The sequence below is a fragment of the Neodiprion pinetum genome, chromosome 5, assembly GCF_021155775.2.
Source record: "Neodiprion pinetum isolate iyNeoPine1 chromosome 5, iyNeoPine1.2, whole genome shotgun sequence".
Lineage (NCBI taxonomy): Eukaryota > Metazoa > Arthropoda > Insecta > Hymenoptera > Diprionidae > Neodiprion > Neodiprion pinetum.
In genome coordinates this window covers 1,078,291-1,101,131 of record NC_060236.1, presented here as the reverse complement: position 1 = coordinate 1,101,131, position 22,841 = coordinate 1,078,291, and the positions used below count along the sequence as shown (strand labels likewise).

Sequence of the window (22,841 nt, the reverse complement as noted above, 5' to 3'; positions counted from 1 at the left end):
GTCGTGTCCGCTGCTCCGATGAGCCAGTCTCTATCTCTCCCGCGAGTAAACGGGAAAGAATTCCTCCTCCCGCCTTTCTCCTCCGTCCGAACCGTGGCTGACGGCCCGGAGACCTTCGTGCAGGCTTCGTCTAACTACTAAACTCTCTCGAGGCTAAAACCTCCGGCTCTTGCTTCTCCTACTACGTGCGCCGAGTCAAGAGTCCCCGAGTCCGCTGCCGCGTTTTATCTTCGCCTATACACTATAGCTCCTGATAGATACGTGTGTATGTACATACGTGGGCTTTTTTTTAAACTCGAAACTGCATATGCAAATTGTACAGAGATTTTCAGGCAGTAACTATACCTATGTGAGGAAAAGGTTTGAGGATAACGAATCATTGACAATGCGTCGTCAAGTGACTGTAAGGTAAGAGTTCGTCAAATGTTTATCAGGCTGAAACAATTGACAACGGAAGAAATTCAACATGGCCGCCGTTGACACGCTTGCAATTTTATTTTGCATATACGATCGTAACCAGCGCTTGCCGGTTATCGAACACTGCTTCAGGCCAAACAAAATGACGGCAAGAATAATTTGGTCATCGTCTCGCCTTCGAAAATAATACCAAAAGTCGATTATTTAACCGGCAAAATTTACTCGTGTCTTATCTCATTGTGTACAGTGCTAATTATTCGCTGATCCTAATACTGCATTAATGCTGTATTGAAAAAGCTTCTATAAATCGTAATAAAGGTTACGAGACGCTCACACTTCCGTTCGACGTAAAGTTCTAGACGTTTCCAAAACCGGACGTACTCCAAGACCGTATAGGAAAGTGCAAGAGCGTCTGGGAGAAATAGAGAAGGAGTGGGATTGAGAGAAGGTGGGGGACGAGGGGAGGTCCGAACTTCGGGAACCTTTCTTCGTTGTTCGACCGACAACGAGATCCCCTAGCTGCTTGGATGCTCGATGGCCTATGCCTTCGTAGGTACAGGTCTGCTTCCTTGGGCTCCCTGGACTAAGTGTCGTAGTGTCTTGAAGAAGGCACGCCCAGGATGAGAATTGATTCAGAAGTTGCCAAACCAAATATCGTGGCTAAATGAAGAACGTAACTGGCGATAAGGGTTTCAGCAAAGCTACGAGGCACGCGAAATTGCGTTTGTTACGAACACTGAATCCAATGATGAAGCTGAAGGGTTCGTGAACAATCTCGTTTGAAAATATTTCCGGAACAGCTTTCCTCATTATTATCCTCCGACCATTATGAGTCAAATTTCGTACTTGCACATACCTAGAAATTTTATCTTATCTTCATCCGATATATGTTTATAGAGTAGTTCTGAATGAAGAAAAGTACAGTCCCGCATGCGTACAGATACCGTTCATTGCTTATCTTTGTTTCCGATCATTCGTCTCTGAAGAGATAGTCGCACGTGAACCACCGAACCGCGACAACTGGAAGCAGAAAAGACCCGAACCGCCTATAGAACCTTAAACAAACACTGTGTATAAAGTAAAAAATCGTCTCGTCGAACGTGTATTTCCTGTATAATTGAGATTTCTGGTCTTCTTTTATGTATACACAACAGTATACCATATTATACTACAGTCTAGTCGGTGCTACTCAAAAACAACCGTCATTGTTACCGCTATTGGTTGTTTCAACCTTCTTCCTTACAACTAACTGATTGTACGCTTACCTCCTTAAGCGCGAAGCTTGACTGAACAAAGCGTGGGACGTGTCTAACGCAGCTTGGTACACCTACACGTTCACGTCAGTGACCGTAATTCATCGACAGCCTTATGAACGTACACATTGATTGGGCACGAGTGTGGACGCGTGTAGCTCGAATCCCGATCCCTGGATCCATCAATTGATCCGCATAAGGTGCCCGTCATTTATCTCTCAGGTGCAAGGTCAGTCTGTCTTAACGTTAGACGGTTCCCGGTCGTTGGCTTTGCTTGTTCACCAAAAAAAAAAAGTCACAGAATGAAAAATGTCAATCAAAGAAAAAGTTGGCGGATATCTACGAGTTCGATGTATCTAATAATCGAACTCTCGTCATCCGACCGTTTGCAAGGTGTACTCAGCGCCACTCCTGGTGGTCCATCTAGCCGCTGGTTCGCTCACGATTCCGAGACCGTGAACCGGAGAATAGACGGGGCATTTGAGCTCTGGTATATCATGCTCGGAATATGTTGTTTCGCGTGCCTATAAGTCAACCGCTGCATGCGGGCTGCATACCCCGGGTACCAACATGCGTACGTGTATAGGCTGTGCATAAATCAACAAGTGGTAGAAAACAGTTGATCTCCTCACGTAGAGCGTACACGACGCCCTCTTCGGCGCGGATCAAAGGGCGAGACGAGGTGAGGTACTTGGTAAAAGTACTTTGAAAAGTTGATCAGCCGTAGGTGGGGCTGCGCCACGTTGCGGGTGGGCCCAGGGCAAGCACGATGATTAACAATGATTACCGCAAGCGTCCTTGAGACGTACGTACCTACGAGCGTGCTGCACTGGGCCTGATGCAACGATTCATCACATGAAATGGTTGTGCTCGGTCACTTTGCAAGAGCTGATATTCAAACCTGGGTGTACACTTTGACAGCCTACATCAAGCCACGGGTAAAATCCTTAAACGTCCTTGCGGAAACGAAAGTCTCCTTGCGGCTAGAGGTGAACGATTCCTGCAAGGCTGTTTGTCGCGTATATATATATATATATATATATATATTATATGCGAGATCAGGAATAGACCGATAGACGGAGAGAATATCTATAGATTTTACGTCTTAGTGTACTGCAGAGGTTTGGTCTTGGCGCGTTATACCGCCAACTGCTTGTGAAGGCTTGGATACCCGCGCAGTTAGGATGGAAAAGGTTATTCGAGGACATAACTGGAGAACATCAGAGTCATCAGGACCGAAAATGGTGGCAAGCTTTCAAAGTGTACCGAATGTATATATATATGGTATCGTATTTGATGGAAATAAGAAATTCCCAGCTTGCAGCAAACTTTTCGTCGGTTTGTTGAACTAGCCCCAGAGAAGGTTTTCACTTGTTGATTTACCGGAGTCGGGTTTCCTCGACCAAAATATGTCGACGCGAGGTATTACGATGAGAGTACGACGTGCCTATTCCGCCCGTACTCGAAGTAGAGTCCCGGGGCATTACCGCGCTTTAATTACTGTTCGGATTGGGACGCGACGGTGTGGCTTGTAGGCGAGAAGAGGAGGCGAGGCGAGCCACGCAAGTATATAATGCCTCGAGGGTTGGGTAGACCACTTTCCTCCTCCACTTCCATCTTTGTCACGCGTCGCACCGTTGGACCGCACGCCGATTCTTCTCCAGGGCCCTTCCTCGTCTTCCTGTCCCTCCTGGGCCGCTCCCGCGGCCTTGTCATGGACCGCCTCCGCCCACGCGCAATCAGACTCGAGTCAACGTCATTGTTAAGCCGTTTTTCTTCTCTTTTTTTTCTCCTCTACTTATCCCTCTGGTTATGCTCGTGAGCCGTTGACGTGGTTGCGTCGGTCGGAATAAATATGGATCGATCGTGACTTCGGTCCGTCTAACGAAATTCTAATTTCGATCATTATTATTTACGGCACGAATACTATCGGAATTTCAGATTCCGTCGTTGAAGTTTCTCCGAAAATTTTAGTGCAAACGGCAGATCTTACATGTATTTGTGTTTAGCCCAATGTATTCTAAACTAAACGTGACGCGTGTTATGTTTTATAGGTATTATAATACGTCAATATATCACGGACGTTCTTTTCGCGTGGGCCGAGATACGCTTACCATGTTTACTGGATATTTACCAGATATAATATTTACCTTGGCGTTATTTGACAAGACTAGGCATGTCCTGCGGGTTCTCAAAACCCTAAGCTATTCATGTAAAGATGTGTCGTAGGTATTTAAATTATTCTTATAAGCGCCGCGGCCGGATTAGCTGCAGCTATTCACGGCTGGTTAGTGGTTATTTCAACCGAAACTCTTTAACCCCGCATCTGGGAATATCGGTTCAAACGAATAAATCGTTCCCGAAAATTGTCTCAAATGTATTTCAGACCATCCGATACGTCAAATTCGACTGTTACGTGTTTCCGCTTTCAAAATGGCGCGTCAAAAGAGATGCTAAACGTCTATAACTTGGAAGATTACCAACAAACATCGACTAAAATTAACCCGCAAGTTTTTTCCATCGCACTGGACGATTTTGAATTATTTCAAAAATTTTCAAACGACCAATTCAAAACTACGGTCGTTTGAATGTTTGAAGTGAGAAGTTTCTGCAATTCTCTGCTATAATTTCGATGTCAGTACAGAGCGGTCTCATTCCCGGTAGTAGCGAGTCTTTCCAATGACATAGTATCCACAACGCATGATTTTTCAGTGAAAATGCAAATCCGTTAAACATTGCGTAGCTACCACCGATACGAATGTAAATGGTGCGAAGCGGGTTTGTATCCGAAGGATAATTCGGATAAACGGCACGTCTAGGATACACGTTCGGTAGCCACGCCCACCGATTCGCCAGACAACCGACTGCCCTGGGACACACCGATCGTTTCACGTATAATTATGTATACAGGCACAATAAGCCCTTAGGTATTATGCACCTATATGCCTACCTCCCGACGTTTTTTCACCCCGTAGGTACCATATACGATCCTGAGCAATCAAATACGCGCCGCCGCTATTCTCCCCGCTGCGATACTCAAGTTCCGCTGGCTGATCCTCGCCGCTCGAACCCACCGCGGCTATAAATGATCGTCTGCTGCGTCTATTGTAAGAAATGTAAGAGCTTTTTAGCCCCGCGCTGCAGTTTCAGCACAAGGATGAAAAATAAATCGAATGAAAAAAATGCGGTAAACGCTGCAAGGAATCTTCTGTCTCAAATGAAATTCCCTTTTCGTGCAAGCATAGGGTAATCTACCTACTCGTAACATCATACCGTACCGTTTACAGCGAAAATCAAATGAAATTAAACGACCCGCGCGGGGAATTCAATCAGACGTCCGATGAGCTAAGAATAATCTGGAAAGTCAGAAGCTGCTGGGATACTATTCAATTGCGAGGACAGCGAGACGGAGAATATCGACGGGTGGCCGTCTCACTGTGGAAAGAAATTCACTACCTGCATGTTTCAGTCGGTGGTCGTGCATCATCACTGCGGGTCTCGAAACTGAATATCTTGCGGCGTCGGCCGCGATGCAACTGGACTTGAATTCACCGATTTCTATTGAAATTTTACGGTCTTCTTGTACGCCGCGTTACATGCGAGGAATTTTTTCAGTTATATCCCCTACATCAATAACTGTATACCTTCATCCACTTATCCTCCTAGGGAGAATAACTCCTGCAAGTGTCACCGATCGAACGATCGCGACCAATTCCTTTCCACATAAATGTTTCTTTTCCCGTGATGCAGTCGCGATATTATGCCCGCGGTCACGATTAAACTTCCACGTAAACGTGATGCATGTATCGAGGACTGCAGTTCAATCGAGTGTGACTCAAACGGACGTGGGTTTCTCAGCTGCAGCGAGAATCGTGAACGCGGGCAAATAATTCCATCGTCGTTATCAACAAGTGCAGTAAGCAGAGTGAAAATGCCGCAGTGACAGTAGCCGAAGCCAGAAACAGATCATGCGGTAAAACAAACACATTCGCCCTATAGATGCACTTATACATTTATGCACACACACTTGCGTACGTGATAGCTGTAAGTTAAGCGATAAACTCCTCGTGCGAGAGAGTCTGGAGGCCGCTGCAGCCTTTTGCAACATTCGCGGAGAAAAATGCTTCTACCGGTTTATTTTCATTATGTTTTTTTTTTTTTCTTTCGTCTTTTCCTTTCAATACGTGCTTTCATGCTACCCCCTTAAAGAATCGATTAACCCCATAAATATTTCAACTCTACGTCCGCGAAACGGGATCGAATCGCGTGACGACGAATACCTGAACACGTTATAGTTACACCGTCGCGGATTCGTACGTTTTTTTATGGACTTTTCTGCACACTGCGGCGCGAGAACGTTAACCTTCTTAAGAGGGAGAGGGGGTAAAAAAATACCTATTTTTAAGAGATTTTTTATTGAAAAACATGAAGGCACTTGCAGCAATTTGAATTTGAGGGCTCTATTATTTATAGTTTCAAGAACATTTTGGAAAATTTCACTGAAATCAATAACAAAATGGCGATATGACGCGTGTAAGTAGCGAACGACTCCGAACTCGAGGGATTTTGCGATGGCGGATCTTCTGACATCGCTGTCCAACTTGTAACGGCTTAAAAAATTGTTTTGAGTTTAAAACATCTTTTGGCTTCGAGCTCGTAGCTCAAATGTTGAAAAAAACTATTTTTTTCTTCAAATATGTACGTTTAAGAACAAAAAAAATTGTTACAAAAATATTTATAGAAGAATGTTGTGATTGAAATTCAAAAATTCAGTAACGAGCTCGAATGGTTAAACAAGCTTTACAGATTGCGTTAGAATTTTAAATCGATCGGATAAAAATTGACAGAGGAATCTGCGCCACCGTATTGAAAACGTGGTCGTTCGCTACTTACATGCGCCATGCCGCAATTTGTCATTAATTTCAATGAAAAAATTCCAAAATGTTCTCTAACCCGTAAATAATAAAGCTCTCAAACTCGAATTGCTCCAAGTATTTTAATTTTCTTTAAAAAAAAAAAAAAAAAAAAAACTGTACACACCCCGTAACCGCGATTTTCACACTCGCCCGATATGATTTCTACGGCACAGGTGGCAGCCCTCCGATCGTCGTAGAGGATCGTTATCTCACAGAGTGACGTACGGATTTCTCGTCGCTGTTGTTGTCGGTATATTCTTTATCGCAAATATCCATGCCACCGAGTCGCGTCAACAAGATGTAACGCACAAAGTATTTATCATGTTTGTATCGTATATATTATATGTACTGCGCAATCTGCGCGAAAGAGCCTTATGCAAATTTTTATCGAATCACCGTGTACCTACCGCAAGCATTATCATTTATAATTGCGCTCTGGTTTGTAGAAGAATACGCAATGTCACAATTTCTACGTATTTGTGGTATCAATATACCTAATCAGTTGGATATCTGCGAAGAAAAGATACTTTTATATACATACGCCTGGAACACCGTCTATCGTGAAATCGAGAGATTCGTAACGATAATAATGAATGCTGCTACCGGTTTCCGATATCAACTTTTATATGCAGCGCACCCTCTCGTCACGTGTTGGCGTAACACGTATATAACACGCGAACTGCAATTACTCGAGAATCGAGAGGGAATTTATGCACATGCGGCGCGCTTCGTTGATCTCGAATAGCGTATTATAGGTGAAACGTCTCATCCCCATTCACCGAGAATTCCTCACGTATGTATGTCGGTAGATATTGCTCGCGCTTCAGACACGCGTGTTACATAGTTGAAATATGCACGCTCTTGTGTATTTGCAATATTCCGTAGATCGCGTTATTATACTATATATAATACATGTAGTTATACATACGTACGTACTACGATGTGGAATTCATCGCACGCAGCAGATGTACTATCCGCATTTCGGCTTGTCATTTGGAGAAGTTAAAAACGAGCAAAGTGACTCTCGCCAATTAGCCAGCGTCTGAAAGCAAAGATGAAGAAGAGGCTCGACCGGAGGACAGGCAGCGAACTCGATCGGATCCGAGGACGGCAAATCTGGCGGATCTCCAACGCGGGCATGCAGCGCGCTTTGTGTACCTCCATCCCTCTCTTCTCCTCTCTCTCGCCGTCTCTCGCTCTCTTGGCGGTGGCTTCATTGTCCGCTCGGGAGGAAAAGCCGATATTGAGAACGTTCGCAAAGCCCCCAACGGGTATGCCTACGTACCTATTTTATTTTCGCCTCTACACATATACGTATCCGTACACAGACAAGAGGTGCACGTAGCTGATGCGATGCCACGGCGGCAGCTCCAACGGCAGTCCCGCAGCAGCGGCAACAGCAGCCTCGTGCCCTCGGGGCAAATCCCGAACCCCGATCCTCCCGACGTAAACTTGCAAACCCTAACCTTCCGGAGGTTGCAGGTATGTAGGTATTCACGAAGAGATGGATGCAGGTATAGAGGCAACGCATGCCGCGTGTACACGCCTCACCCACGTTCATCCGTCTCAAGGAGAGACTCGCGGAAAGTATCGCAGACCGCAAATTGCACCCGATTGTACCCTCTGTACGCACACGGCATCCAGAGGTGAGCGCTTTTATCACCGTTATACCTGCCTGTAACTAAACTGTATCTAGTATATGATCATTTCGGATCATCGTGAATAAACCTTCGGAACAAACTGTAAGCGCAGGTATGATAATTACTTGGGAGAAACTTACAATTGCAAGATAATGTGACAATCGAAGACCAATTATGTATATTGAGAGGCAGTCGATATTCGTAAAAATGGAAAAACTGTTAGTTTCAGATGAATGATGGACAAATTCTTCTGCGGTGGAGTAAATCAAGAAAAAGAAAGAACTGAGATTTTAATCAACGGTCACTGTCGACACGATAATACACTCAGCACTAAGTGAGCACTGAATTGCGCTAATCGACATCAGCGAATCAGCTATCGTGCGCTTCGAGGAATTTACAGGAACGTCATCTTGGATGTCCTTACCATCATAACATGTAAATTAGAATAGAATTTGAGGATGATGGAATATAAAGTGTATTTTCTCACGATCAAACCAGTGATTAATAAACTAAAATAAATTTCAAAGTACCTAAAATTAATATCCTCGAAACACTTTTTTCCCCCTCGAGAGATTTTACGAGGTATAAGCATGGTGCAGACACGTCACGGTTCGACCTCTCGATCCGTCTCTCTTTCACTTCCACTCTTTATCCTTTTCTAGCTTTCGTCGCGCGCAGAAAGACGGCTCGACGGACGAGAGGGGCGAGCGTAGAGCTGCGAAGGCCGGTAGGTGTAGGCGTCAGGAAACTACGACGCGACGATACACTTATTCGCGATTTCCGCTGAAAGCAAACTTCGGTAAGTTCCTGGTCCGCGAATTTATACCATTTGATTTAAAACGATATTGGCATTAGGTGGGCAGCCGTCTTGTATTGGGGAAAAAACGCGAAGGTACAATTTGGCACCACCAAGGTCCAATCATTGTACAATGTGTAGGTTTTATACGACAGTCTGACAATGCAATCGCCATTTTTGTCCCTACGAAAAGTTCCTCATGCAAAGACTTTCCCTTGTCCGCTCGTCTATCTACGAACCTTGGGTACCATTAACCGATGCGCAATTTGCATAGTGCATTTGTTCGCTAGATCAATCAAACTCCAGCTCGAAGGCTTCGAGATTAGCAACGCGCGCGAGAGAATTGAGCTGTGAAAATGGATGCATATATATAGTATGAAAAAGAGCCATGGAGTAAAACGTGGCCGAGAGGCGAGTTTGTTCCGCGATATCGACTCGGCGAGGAGACACGAGGAGCGAGGTAGTGAGTTACTGCGTTTATCGATTGACTTACGACCGCCGCAGTTCACCACGTCGTATCCTCCTCGCAACCTCCGCGAGCCTCCCGACTATCCGAGCTTTTTTGAGCCCTGTAACATAAAAGTGCGAAGGACCTTGGATTGCGAGTGCCTCGAGAAGACTGATAACGATTCGAGTCCTCGTCACTGATCGGTCTGGGTACGTTGGTAAAGGGTGGGATGGAAGCGTCGTCGAACCCTTGACAAGAAACGCAAAACGTTTGACCGTCATTAGACTAGACACGACGATTAACCGCAAGGAAATGCAAGTCGGCACGAAATAGGTATAAGGCACCTACCCCGAGGCGTGATGTAAGAGGCGTGCCGAATGTATTGATTGAAAAAAGCTCGCCGCGAGACTCCTCCAGCACGACAATAAGGTTCGAGCTAGGCGTCGCGTTCGCGTTTTTGGAGCTTCAATTTTATTATATCCTAAAACGCGCCAGACGCCGTGATTACTCGTTGAGGAACCTTCGCAGGTCTGTAAAAACGGGCTTATATTGATCAAGGAACGTTCAAAGTTAGAGGAAGAAAGAAAAAGAGAAAGGTATTCGAGTATCGGATGAAACGAAATGGAGAAAAAGGAAGGTGTGGAGAAAGAAGAAAAAAGGAAACAACTTCCCGAGGGACGGATCGCGGACTGCACAGAATTGGACCGCGTCGATTTAAATTGCCTCCTCCCTTGGTAAGCCCAGCACCACACGTCTCTCTTCATCTCTCATTCTCCATGCCCGACCGACCATCGGCCATCCTTTCGTTTAACCCATTTACCAATGCCACTGAAAATTGCTTGATCCTTAATTCTCTCGCCCGCGTCGCGGCCAGACGGAATTATCTCTCCATTTTTCGCTACCCTTTATCGCATCTTGCGGTACATGCGTGGGTCATTCCGCAAAGTAGGTACGCGGAAAGCCGGCCACACGATTAGCGGCTCGACGAGCTACAACTTATTGCACAACAAACACGTGACGACTGTATCTGTAGGAGAGATGTCACTCTGTGGATAGCTAATCTCGATCCAGCTGCCATGTCAGGTCTTATTCGCTGTCAATTGCAAATGTCCACGATTTCTTACCGCTCGAATAGGCGGAATATCCGCTCGACAATGTTACACAACTCGGAAAAGGTTACACGTTTTGTAAAAATGTGAAAATCACATTTAGGTAATTGGATACAGGCATTGTGGAGACACGTGACATTTCCAACTTCAATCAGAGATTCGATTTTATGTCAGATCATAGATACCTACAGAGTATCTAAGCTAACACTAAATGAGTTGGCACCGAAGACCATGCAACATAGTTTTCTATCTCTCCCCATGATCGTAAGCAATAGTAGGTATCTATGCAAATGCCAACTTGCGATGCGTTAATTTACAAGTGGTCAGAAATTAACCCAGCTCGTTTACCACGCTAGGCTTTTTTCGCTTCCGTAATCGGTGCTGCGTCGCGGCCTACGTTGTCCATAAAATTCGGCATACCAAACAAGTTTGGTGACGTGGTCCAATCCTGTGTAGATTATACGTGTATCAATAAAGGCTTAAATTTAGACTGCGACGTTCGCGAATTGGGAGTCCAGGTCAAAACCAGAGTCGAGCGTCGTATTGAAGAGATTCTGGCTAAGAGCCAGCCGCGTATAAGAACGGTAGCCAAGATCACTTCCTCTAGAATTTGTCCAGGGTCAAAGCCTGGTCTTTGATTCCGTGCAGAGCATAGCACAAGATAAACTGGACGGTATTATGCATATATCAATCACTCGAAATTCTATTTTTCCTCCCTCATATATTGCAGGGAAAAACAAACAATGTCAAGAATCTGCACCACCTGGAGCAGAAATGATATGAAATCGCCGACATCTGTGACTTATTCTTCCTCGTATTATAATATTATACATCGCAACGTTGGCAGCAGCAATTTCTCGCCAGAATATTTTATCGGATAAAATTTAGCCGCGGTATTCCGTTTACACGTGGCTGAAGCGTGGCAGCTATGCGCAATGTCGTCAACTCGTTTAATATATTGCCTTCGGGCAACAGGAAACTCGGCAAACAATGTTACCAAGTGTCGTCGTTTTTGAGACCACCACGTCTGACAAAGCCTGGAAACGTATCCAATTGCATATACGTAATCCGCACACTGCACCTTGCATGTTACACTCACGTGTAAAATTATACTCTTCCAAGTATGTAATTACGTTAAATTAAGCACGGTCAATCGATATGCGAGTAATGTTTGTTTTCGCGACGATCGTGAGAAGGTATCAGCGTCAAGCAACGAAACGCACACTCTTGTCGAACGATAACAAACCGAAACCTGCGATAGTCTGCAGAGTCACGTCCATGAGTCGCATAATTCATAGTTTAAATTTTCACCAAGTGGCCGCGTATTACGCTGACCATTTTTTATTCCTTCCTACTTCTCATTCCGTTCACGCAATCAATGAATCGTACGGTTAGAGCTGAACATGAACGAGCCCAGGGTAAAGAATTACGTACACCCCGGGTACATATCGATATGTACAAACATACGAAGAGCCTGTGGCATGGTATGGGTAGTTACACTAGTACCGCCGGCCTCTACGACGCCGGTAGACAATCGATACTGTTGCTGACAAGGTCTGCTCTCTACACTCGGTGTCTACACAGGTCGAAACCGGAGGCCATCTTTACGTGGCTCTTGACAAAGAAACCATTCGTCGTGTTCCAGTCACGACTTGAGACTTGACTTTGACCGTTTTCTCCGCGCATTTGAATCATAATTGAATCTTGACGCTTCGAGCGCTGCTACCACTACCGCTTCTACTCAAGTGGTAACAGGATTGGGTTGTAAAAATATTATTAATTTTGAGGTAGACTCACGTGAGCGCCGGGTAAGATCCTCGTTTCTTATTCATTCCAGCGTTATTTCACACCTTGAATGAAACAAATTTCATCGTTGAGTTTTTAGACTTTGGTCGGCGAGATGCACAAGGCCAACCGGTGGACTTTCCAGTGGCTGACAAGCTTGGATTAAAGTGACAGACGTCCTACCAGGCTCATGGGGGACAGGATGGGACAAATCTCCAGACATTACCGCTTACACGCCGTCGAAGATGCTTCAACAGCGCACTGCAAAGAATCGAGAGATTATTTACAAAGGTGAAAAAGAATGTATACAGGTTAAAAAGCAATGAACGAAAAAGGGGAATAATAATTGGAGTCAGTAATTTTTTCGATTAGTGCTAAATCGAATCTTTCGTCATACAAAATTGTGGAACTCTTGGAAAAGCTTCGAAAGCCAAAAGGTTAGTGAGCGTAATTGAGGATAACGAAAATGGCAGACTAGGTAAGTCGAAGAGACTTTATAGGCTGAGTTTCGGCCAGCAGTTAAGATGATAAAAATCTGTGAGTCAAATCGAACGGTGCACAGCTTTCCCCGGCACGGTGGTTTGATTTAGGAATTCATTGTCCCAGATCCGGAACGGCATTTGCATTGCACTGCACTGCACGCAGTGCAAGTTTCACCCATTATAGTTCACCGCGCATACTCCCAGATCCAGGTTGGAGGTAGAAAGGTACCCCGTACATAACCTTCGACCCCGTTAACAAGAGAACGCGTCGATGCATGCACCCTGCCTTGTGCGTGAATGTACCTAAGCGTGGCGATTAGTATCCCCGGAATATTGCAGGGTGACATACATACAACGCTACTGCAGGATTGCACAGCATGTTTGACAGTATGGAACGGTGCCACACGGCATTCTGGGTCAGGCACTTAGGCCTTGGTTAAATCTATCAAATTCTCAGTGCAAGTTGAGTTTCGTGAGCTGAAAACAATTGCAAAGCGGAGTTGAACACGATGTGCATTCCAAACTTGTCACCGAACACGCCTAACCCAACATTCAAAGTCTAAAGAGACCAACTAGCGGTGGTAGTTTATTTTTTCATTTTATCTTCGTAAAATTATTCTTATTCCATTACTTGTGACAAGCATAAAAAACAAAATACGATATGCAGTAGAAACCAGCACTACAGATCGGGACTGATCGACGGATATCTACTGTGCAGAAGAATAGAATACCTACAGAATGTCGGTCACGGATCGCGAAACGTTCGAATTCTATCAACGCGAGAATGGGAATGGAAAGGGAAGCCAGTCGCCAGACGCCGAGTATTGGCATGGGAATTTCTAATCGTGCCCATCCTAGGACGAGGGAATCCTGCTACTCTAAGACCCCATGTCGAATTGTCTCTCATGATGACGGTCCAAGCCGTATCCTAATAAATACCTCTTCAATAGAATTCGTATATTTGAAAGTAGGCCTTGTACACTCTCGTGAATAATTCCGCAGTCCCACAACATTTAACAAAAGTTATTTAATATTGAATGTAATTGGTAAATAGGTCCGATGTCTAGTCTTCAATCATTCGTATGGGGAAGAAAAAAACTTTCAGAACAATCGGAAAATGATGTCCGATTAAGATGCGTCCGGCATGGTTTAAAAACAATGCCGCGGGATCGCGTAGTCGAACTATTCGCTCGTTAAAAAATGAGAAGAATTCGGTGAAGGCTACCGCGATTATCGGAGAGCCACTCGAACGGCGAACGATAAACAACGAGCGGAGAGAGGAAAGATGGTGCGTGTATATTGGTGGCTACACACGCATTTCTATGGATGGTTCGGAAACCTGTTTCTCCCCGCTGGCCCGTTCATTGATGGTCCAACCTCATATGCATAACAAGCACAGGTCGCACACAATGGAAGCGCTTTAATGCTGCGGGCGCATTATACACACTTATACACCCATCTTGGGTACCTCTCTATCATAGAGGCACGTCGGTATCTAGCATTCCTCGACAATGTACAGGGGATACATACACACGCAAGCCGTGTATATACTTATCCACGAATAAACAACGCCGTTCGCTGTGTTTCAGACATAAGCGAGACGAACACCGCGAGAATTTTTCCAGCATGCTCAAACGGTGCAATTTTTCATACGACACTAGCGGAGACATCCACGATCGAGTTTGGGCTCATCATGACTTCAGACCTTACGGTGGTCGAAGGTCAGAAACATGTCGAGAATCTTCATGATTGGGTGGGAAAAATAATGACATGATAACATCAGTTATTTAACAAACGTCAGCAGGAACTGTTTTCAGTGATTTCGAATCTTTCGTGGTTACGAATAAGCGGCGTATATTTGTCAACCCATCAGTTTGAAAAACAAAATCCCTACCACGTCCGATGAGAGGTGAAAATCAAGACTTTGCCGTAGACTTCCGGAAAAAATAATACCTCCAATTACGAAACATTGTGTATAATTCAATTTGTTTTTGGTTTCCTTTTTTTCTATCGACCCGGACGTGGCCCTTGCCTCTGCAACCCCGGCAATCACAATAGCGTCCGGAAGCCGAAGGTATTAGAGCTATATTGCACAATTGAGAATGGCAGAAGAGTGTCTCTGTGGGGTTCGGATGTTCTTAACACTGTGTGCGGATTCCAGGCCGTCCCGGGGTTCCCGCACTTCTTTCATGACGCCTTGACACATGTCACTCATTTCTTTACCCTTCCGTTAACCCCGTCGCCATTTTGATTTTTTTTTACCCCTCTCCTATATCCTCGCCGAAGAGGGTGCCCGGATATCGCCAAGATCCGAGGAACGGCCGTTCGGCATTTCTCACGATTCGCGGCTCCGCCGCTTGCCCTCAGTCTAGGGAAGTCAGACAATGGACCTGGACCACGCTCGTCCAACAATAAGTTGATTTCAGATCAGGCATAACCAGCGACTCTTGGCATCGCTGGAGGAATCCTTTTGTCCTGAGTGCATAGTACGAGGTTCTCCTCATAAATTTTTATTATTTTTATTTTATTTCCTTATTTTGTTTTACAAATTAAGTGTCTGATTCGCGAGGGGGAAATTTAGGGGCTGAAAAACATCGGGGAAACTCGGGGAGAGAGTTAGAGAAAGAATATAGATATATGCAAGGTGCGGGAGTGAGAGAATCGGAGGAGAGACGAGTTGGCGTTGTATTTATTGCACGAGGGTGTCGAGTGGTCCATTGGGAGATGAGAGCGAAACCAAAGCTCTAACGATTATTGGTTTAACGATTCAGACCTAATAGCGTTACGTAAGAGTAAATTTCTCTCCACTCTCAATCCTCCTTTCAGAGCATCCTTACTTACATCGAAATGCCTCGAGAGTAATTTCTATACGGTGCAAGTTCAAGCACTGCGAGAACGCGTTCTCGCTTCCATGCAAATGAGGTCCACCCCGCCTCCCAATTTACCTCGCCATCTTGCCGCAGCACCTACCTACCCTCGAATCTCTAATCTCGTAGGAGAAGTTAATTAGGCGGATTAGCATCGAGGCGCTACATGCTTCTCACGAATCTTGAATACATGAATTCTCGGATGCAGGATTCAGCCAATTTAATCAGGTACAAATAGCTTCTTCATAGTACAATCGCCTCGCGCATAATGGACCCCGTTCATCAACCCGTCCTCCCTCCCTGCGATCGACAGATTCTCGAGTGATCATCACGTGGGACTGACAGGATGCTGGGTCGCTTTGAGCAGGTGCTCGTGGTGTCCGCGTCAATCATGGAACAGAGAGTCTAATGGTGAAGGCAAATCCGAATCACTGCTATCATGGCAGGGGTCGTCGGCGACGAGCCAAAAGGGATTGTAATGTGCGGAAATGATTTGCCTTCGTAAAATGCTGAATGACCGCCGGAGATTAGCCTCAAGTTTCCTTTCCACATTTTTAAGGTTTAGTTCCAATGGTGAGGCACCGGTAGACCGGGACTCACTTCAACGGGGATTTGCCTGAGTAGAACAAACTACGGTTTCCTGTCTCCGCCGCAGTTGTAACAAGACAATCCGCACACCTTCCACCCTTGCTGTAAGTTCAAATTTTTGTTTTAACCTTAGGTCAATGGCTTCGATTTGCCGTGGCTTCTTTCGCACAGATTGCAGAGGTAGGACTATTATATCCTCAAGCGTTCGCCGGAGATTTGACGCGATATAAAAATCGCTTAGCGTTAAACTACCCGCGCTGGATCATTTACGGTAAGAGTTATCGTTCAAGGTTCGAGGAGATGTTTCGATACGGTCTGCACCGTTTATAAAACGGTCTTGGATTTAAGAGACCGCAGTATTATACGTGATAAAATCGCTCGCCAGTTCGCATAGTGTATGAAGGGACCAAAACATCAGAACCGCGTCTCTTGACTCGGTTTGCACCTGGCGTTGCGATGGAGGTACCGCTTATAAAGGACCTCGCAGAAACCTAATAGAAATTGGCTCCCGATCGAATTGGTTGTATTTTCAATATATTATATCAAAAGTTTCCATGGACACAAGTTCCATAAATCAGTAGCTTCCGATTATAGACTTCAGAAGGGGAGCGAATGAATTTTTTGATATACATGGATTACGCGATTCTTACGAATTACAAAGCTTCAAGCGGGACTTGAAATCAAGTATATCAATCAAAAACTGCACAGCCGATTCGCAGAGACTCCGCACAGGCGTGAAAAACAGGACAAGTCGATTCTTGCAAGACTCGGAGGGTCTCGTTCTTCACGCGAAATCCGACGTTGTACCTCCTTCTAGTAAACCAGCGAGTTCATGGATGGAATCGATGCATCGATGGAATCAATCACAGCTTCTTGTCTATCTTTGAGAATCAACCGTGAAGTTTTCGAATGATTTGTATGATTTCAAGTCCCCTTGAAGCATTATAATTCATGAAAATCGCGAAATGGATAGATATCAAAAAATCTGTAGAATTTTCTTTCGCAGCCTGTATCTCGGAAACTACTGAAATTTTTGGGACTTGTTTCCATGAGAACTTTCAATCAGGAGGATATGAACTATAACATACTGAAAATCCAGCCAATTTCCGCAAGGATTCAACAGGATCCTTTCTAAGCACTATTCGGCATCGTTTTTATCTCTCATTACGCCAACACTGAATCGAGAGGTTGTGACATTCCTCATTGTTTGAAGTTACCCGGGAAACTTTTCCTGAGAACAGTGCTTCGTGTGTAACACCGGCTGCTCGATGATCATAAGGATAGACTGAATACAGTTGCGTTTGATTCGCAGGTCTTCCACGTACCGTGATGTAACGGTGAGCCTCGTGCTACCGTAACACGTATCATCACTTCCAGGAGCTCCAGGTAGGTAGGTAACCGCGATGAATTAGGTGTAACGGTAAGGCGTGGTTGGACAAGTAACGATAGGTTTGAGAGCTGCTTGTAAGTCGAGCTGGACGAGGAAACGCCTTTTGAAAATCAGTCGCGTACGTTCCGGCGTGCCGGAAGCGACGTACGCAGTAGACGTGCTATCGAGGAAGAGGTTATCTTATCCGGTCGAACCGCGGATAGTTGACTACCGGAGTTCCTGCCGTCCATAAAGGAGCGTTTTTTACTACCGAGCATCCGGAGCATCTCCAATTATCCGCCTTGGGTCTTAATACCATCTTGTTATTCGCCTTGGAAATAACCGGGAAACAAATAGCTTGACAAAAATGCGACACTTGTAAGGCATCTTTTCAGCCTCGTATTGGAGTGACACGCACCTGATCTGGACCGGTAATCCTACCACACGCAGGGCTCTAATTGAGCGAATAATTATCGCCTGGATCGTCAATCGCAGTTTCTCACGTGTCTGTCACTCACGTAACGCGAATCGTATCACGTGCGTTCACTCGCGCGGAATAGCGACACAGTGGATATAGTTATTATACAGTTACCGCGGCTGCGTTTTTGCACCGACGTATAATAGTTATACATCGAGAAATTACGGTTACACATAAATTATACTGAAGCAGCGTAGCAGTAGCCTGCAAATTTACGTTCTCATCACTAAACTATAACCTACAACACGATCACCTGCAGCTATCCTAATTGCCAATAGCGTGGAAATTTTGGCAACGTGTACCGGTAATAACGTTCCTGTGACTGCGGGGCCTTCCCGTAAATATCATGCACCATGTGTGCGTTTGTGGGCGTGCGTGTGTAACTGTGTACCTACACTGCACGGAGATATAACGGGGGGAGCCAGTCACGTTGTTCATACGTTGCAGGTGTATTGTGCATCGTATAGATAGGACGTATGCAAGCGTAACGGTGTGGGTAAGTATATCTTATCGGGCCTGCAGGAACAATGCCAGCACCACGATGTCACGCCCACTAGCTCGGCGGCCACTTCTCTATTTCCTTTTATCAACTCCGTAGAATGTTTTACAACGTGGTGATGTTGTATACTTGAGTAGATAGGGCACACAGCTACCTCTCTGCGAACCTCTCGCCCTACTTACGATTATCCGCAATTTTTCAAATCCGAGAGACGATGCCACGATGGATCTTGCTCAGCAATCCTTATTGGGTACAACCTTATTCACTCTGAGTTACTTGGACGAACCTTCTACCTTCGTCGATAGTATAACGGAGAGTAGAGGCAGGGACCACTATGTCCCTGTAAATTAAGATGACGTGTTAGTGTACCAGAGGACCATTTTTCAGGTTTCAAAGCTTTCAGGTTGGATAAAATGAGTCAACTAAATTTTCACTTGACCACGTTTGTAGCAGTTGATCCTTCAATTACGATGCTTTCATCAACGACTCTAGTGTCTACAATTACTCCAAGATATTTTACTATTTCCACTCGGCGTCCTTCAATTTGTCTAATATTGTAAAACAGCCAAGTTCAGACAACGTCCTCAGATGCACAAGCGCCATCGTTATTTTATGCATTTCGGTGGACACTTTTTGAGTAAACAACCATATGAGACAGTGGTCGTTACCTCTACCATTCGTAGTCAGTAGGTACCTACGCAATTTCAGTAACATTTCAAAATTCGTGGAAAAGAAAAGCGCCGATTCCGGACACTCTATTCAAACTCTCCTCACGTAACGATGGAGTCTAACCCACTAATTGCAGTAACGATAATTTACAACAAATCGTCCTAATCTCGCTGTGTCGTCATACCGGTAAACTTTTAATAATAGTCATGACTTCAGGCAAGCGGCTACGACGTCGTTTCTGTAACAACTACCGTCGCACTGTATACCTGCAAGGCATCGGTACAGGTATATCAGATTCTCCCTTTCTTCGCGACACGGTGTTATCGCACCCGCGAATAGTCTAAGGAGGTCTTAAGGAGTTCTCGAAATAACGTGTCGTGACCTCGATGCGGTCGCTCGGCTCGACGTGGCCTGGTCTGGCTTGGCTCGCGGCCCGTTTTCCTCCGTCTTTGAACTTAATACTCACAAAAGCTCCAGGCACCTGTGTGCACGGTTCCGCCGCCTTTGCACTCTGGCACTCGGTGTAATTTTCCTCGAAGACATTTTCGCGGTAGAGATGGTTATCGTCCATGTTCATCAACCGGCTACGGCAGGCGCAACGATACAACGCTGTATCGATTTCAATGATGACTGCGCGAGCCATTTCAACTATCAATTTAACTTATCGACGACAACGAGGTGCAGACATTTTTAAATTAATGAAGTATTACACTCCGTTTGTTATTCAAATATTACCAGTCGATCGAAGCTTGTTACTTCATCCGATTCTGATAGTTGAACCATCCAAAATTAAACCAGACTTGCTTTTTATTTCGGGCTTTAAAAATAACGGAGACACATAGTGACCTTTGCCATTCACCGATAAAACCCGTCGAGTAATGCATGATCATTAGACGAGACAGTGTCGATTCGATTCGGCCAGATGCCAGGAAATCGATACTGGTAAACCGAGTTCCAAGTCTTGTTGAAATTCGCGGTACAGCCATTGTAACACTTTGATGGTTATCGGGTAGCTCGATTCGCTGAAGTCGCGTGCCTTTCGCCAATAATTCCGAGGATAACCGGCACAAAGGAAAGCAACCAACATGGGGTGTAACGATTGACGAAAAGTCAGAGAGACGTTAAAGCCTCGCGACAGCAGGTACGGTTTATACCACCATATTGTTTCCCGACAGTACGCAATGAGTTGTTGTGGCCCTCGGTGACCCTGGCGATCCCCCTCACCCCACGGCATTAGCGCCAGCGGTATGACTTTAATGAATCCAGTTAGTCCAGGGCGCGTACGTTCCCTCGGGAATGGTACCTACAACCCGCTTCGACCGGTCGGTCTCCGATGCTGATGCCTCTCTCTCGTCGTGGGGAGGCGTCGTGCGATCTCTATCGGCGGGATGCAGTCCCCTTTCTCACCCTCACGGTCCTCCAACGCTATCCTCTCATCTTCTCTACATCGTCCGTTCGATGGGCCGATTAAATGCCTCCGCGGACGCTCGATGTGCTCTCCGGTGCAGTAGCTTCTTCTGCATACTGCACTTGGATTTATACATCTTCGCGATCGGGTGACTCTCCCGCCGCATGCACCTCGAAACGACAACGACGACGACGACGTTCCAACTTCGAAGAACTCATTCTCAACTTATCGTGTGTATTCTTCCATCCAAATGAGATCGACGATGCAGTGAATTCGATGCGACCGAGAGCATTCATCTCGTTCCTCGGTTTATCATTATTTTAGTTTATTTTTACCCCCTTGCTGAGTATCGGTTCAATCATCTCTGTACTGGTCTTTCTTTTAATATGCTATATCTACCACGATCTTCTACCTTTACGGAAAATCGATATGTCAAGTTGAACTGCATCTGTCACTGACTCAGGTAATCATCACGTAGCTTTGAAGATTTCGCAGACTTTCGCGAAATCCCTGATCTTCGAAATCACTACAACCGTTCATCCATCATCGCTAGATCGTAAATCTACGAAATTCACCGCCATCCCAGTTTGATCGTTATAGGAACTAGGGACAAGCCTACCGATGCAGTTTCGACCATCACGTATATGCGTACTCCGCGCAATGAGAACAGACCGACGACATCTTCCTCATCCTCTTTCCTCGGGACTCGCAAGAAGCAGCGGTGAAACCGCCTAAATCGACGTCCCTCTCTTTGTCCTTGTCCTCGCCGATGGTCCCTTCACTCCTCCTTCTGGCCGCCGCTTCTCACTCTTTCTCTCTCTTTCTCTCTCGCTCTTTTTCCGGCCGCTTTCTGGTGGACCGTGATACGAACAGGAGTTTGGGATTCACGCCGGCGCTGCGGCGCTAATTGCTGCAGTCTTTACACAAGGTATATTAACGCTACAACACGTATAGAGCCATAGTAGATAGTTGCCCAGGATCGCCCTATACGCATCGCCTCTTCTCGAGCATCAAAAATCACTACACGTGAAGAGAACTAGCCGGCGGGTGGGGTGGCCGCAGGATGGACAGGATACCCGGGGAACGAGAAGGAAACGCAAGAGAGGCGACGACAGGAAACTTTTATTGGTAGTGGGACTCGACTAGCAACTGGTCAAAACTGACTGGCCGGCACGTTCTACAAATAACAGAGAGAGAGAGACGCGGTACGACATTGACAAGGAAAGGCTGACTGACTGGTACTGATGAATTGATCCGGGATCGTTGAAACATATGAATATCAATTATCGATCTAACTAAACATCGTTTATTTGTTCAAATACATTGTAATCCGATAACATTGAAATAAATTTTTATTCTTCAGAACTTATGACCGAATCAAGTATCATTTGAGTAAACGCAATACTTTTTTATTAACTGATTTAGATAACGAAGGATCCTGATCAATGCAGCGATTTCACTAACTCTTTGTACGTAGATTTTCTGTGCCGTACTTTGAAAACTCTCTACACGTGTTAAAAACTACGTTCAACTTCTTGGATTCAACTGCAACCTGACAGAAGCTTAAGGATGTAAAGGCGTGTAGGTCGAAATCGTTCTAGGTCAATAAAAAATATACATCCTTAAGCGTCTAATTGTAAGTAAGTATAGGAACGGGGCTTGTAATTCAGAGCGACATAATCCGACTGACGTAAAATGAGTTTTAATCCATACACGGTACCCAGTAAAAATTCCGTAAGAAATTCAAGGACGTTTAAAGGACTTTTTCAGGTAATTTTCAGGTCATTCAGGAACATTAAGAATAGAATATTTTCAGAACACAAGAAAAATTCGAGGATAGTTTCGAGGACGTTTGAAGGACAAGCAGTATTCAAGGACATTTACAAGACCATTCGACACCATGAGTCTGTAACGTTGTTGTATATCGAGTTAAGAGACACGCTGTATAATTATAATTTATTCTAAATTGCCGCCGCAAGGTGTAAAATCGTGCGACGTTTAATTTGCCGAGAGGGCAAACGACGTCGGCGTCCCCTCTGACGAATGAATACCCACCTACCTACCTACCATCTGACTCTTTTGGACGTGACAAGCGAATCGGGGCGAAGGGGTGATCA

At 45.2% G+C, this 22,841-nt stretch overlaps 3 long non-coding RNA genes across 3 annotated transcripts in view; 1 reads left to right on the top strand and 2 right to left on the bottom strand.

Moving 5' to 3' along the window:
- Positions 1 to 585: 585 nt before the first annotated feature.
- The window catches only part of LOC124218852 (uncharacterized), an 89,689-nt gene continuing 67,433 nt past the window's right edge, over positions 586 to 22,841 (bottom strand). The window contains exons 4-6 of the long non-coding RNA XR_006883204.2: positions 12,377 to 12,625; positions 1,683 to 1,943; positions 586 to 1,437 (exon numbers count right to left, since the gene is read on the bottom strand). This is a non-coding gene — a long non-coding RNA (uncharacterized lncRNA). The remainder of the gene's footprint in view (positions 1,438 to 1,682; positions 1,944 to 12,376; positions 12,626 to 22,841) is intronic.
- LOC124218850 (uncharacterized) lies at positions 7,480 to 8,752 on the top strand. The gene is made up of 2 exons (XR_006883203.2): positions 7,480 to 8,232; positions 8,450 to 8,752. It is a non-coding gene; the product is annotated as an uncharacterized lncRNA (long non-coding RNA).
- On the bottom strand, positions 15,350 to 18,235 carry LOC124218855 (uncharacterized). The gene is made up of 2 exons (XR_006883207.1): positions 17,627 to 18,235; positions 15,350 to 16,403 (listed from the first exon to the last, which is right to left on the bottom strand). It is a non-coding gene; the product is annotated as an uncharacterized lncRNA (long non-coding RNA).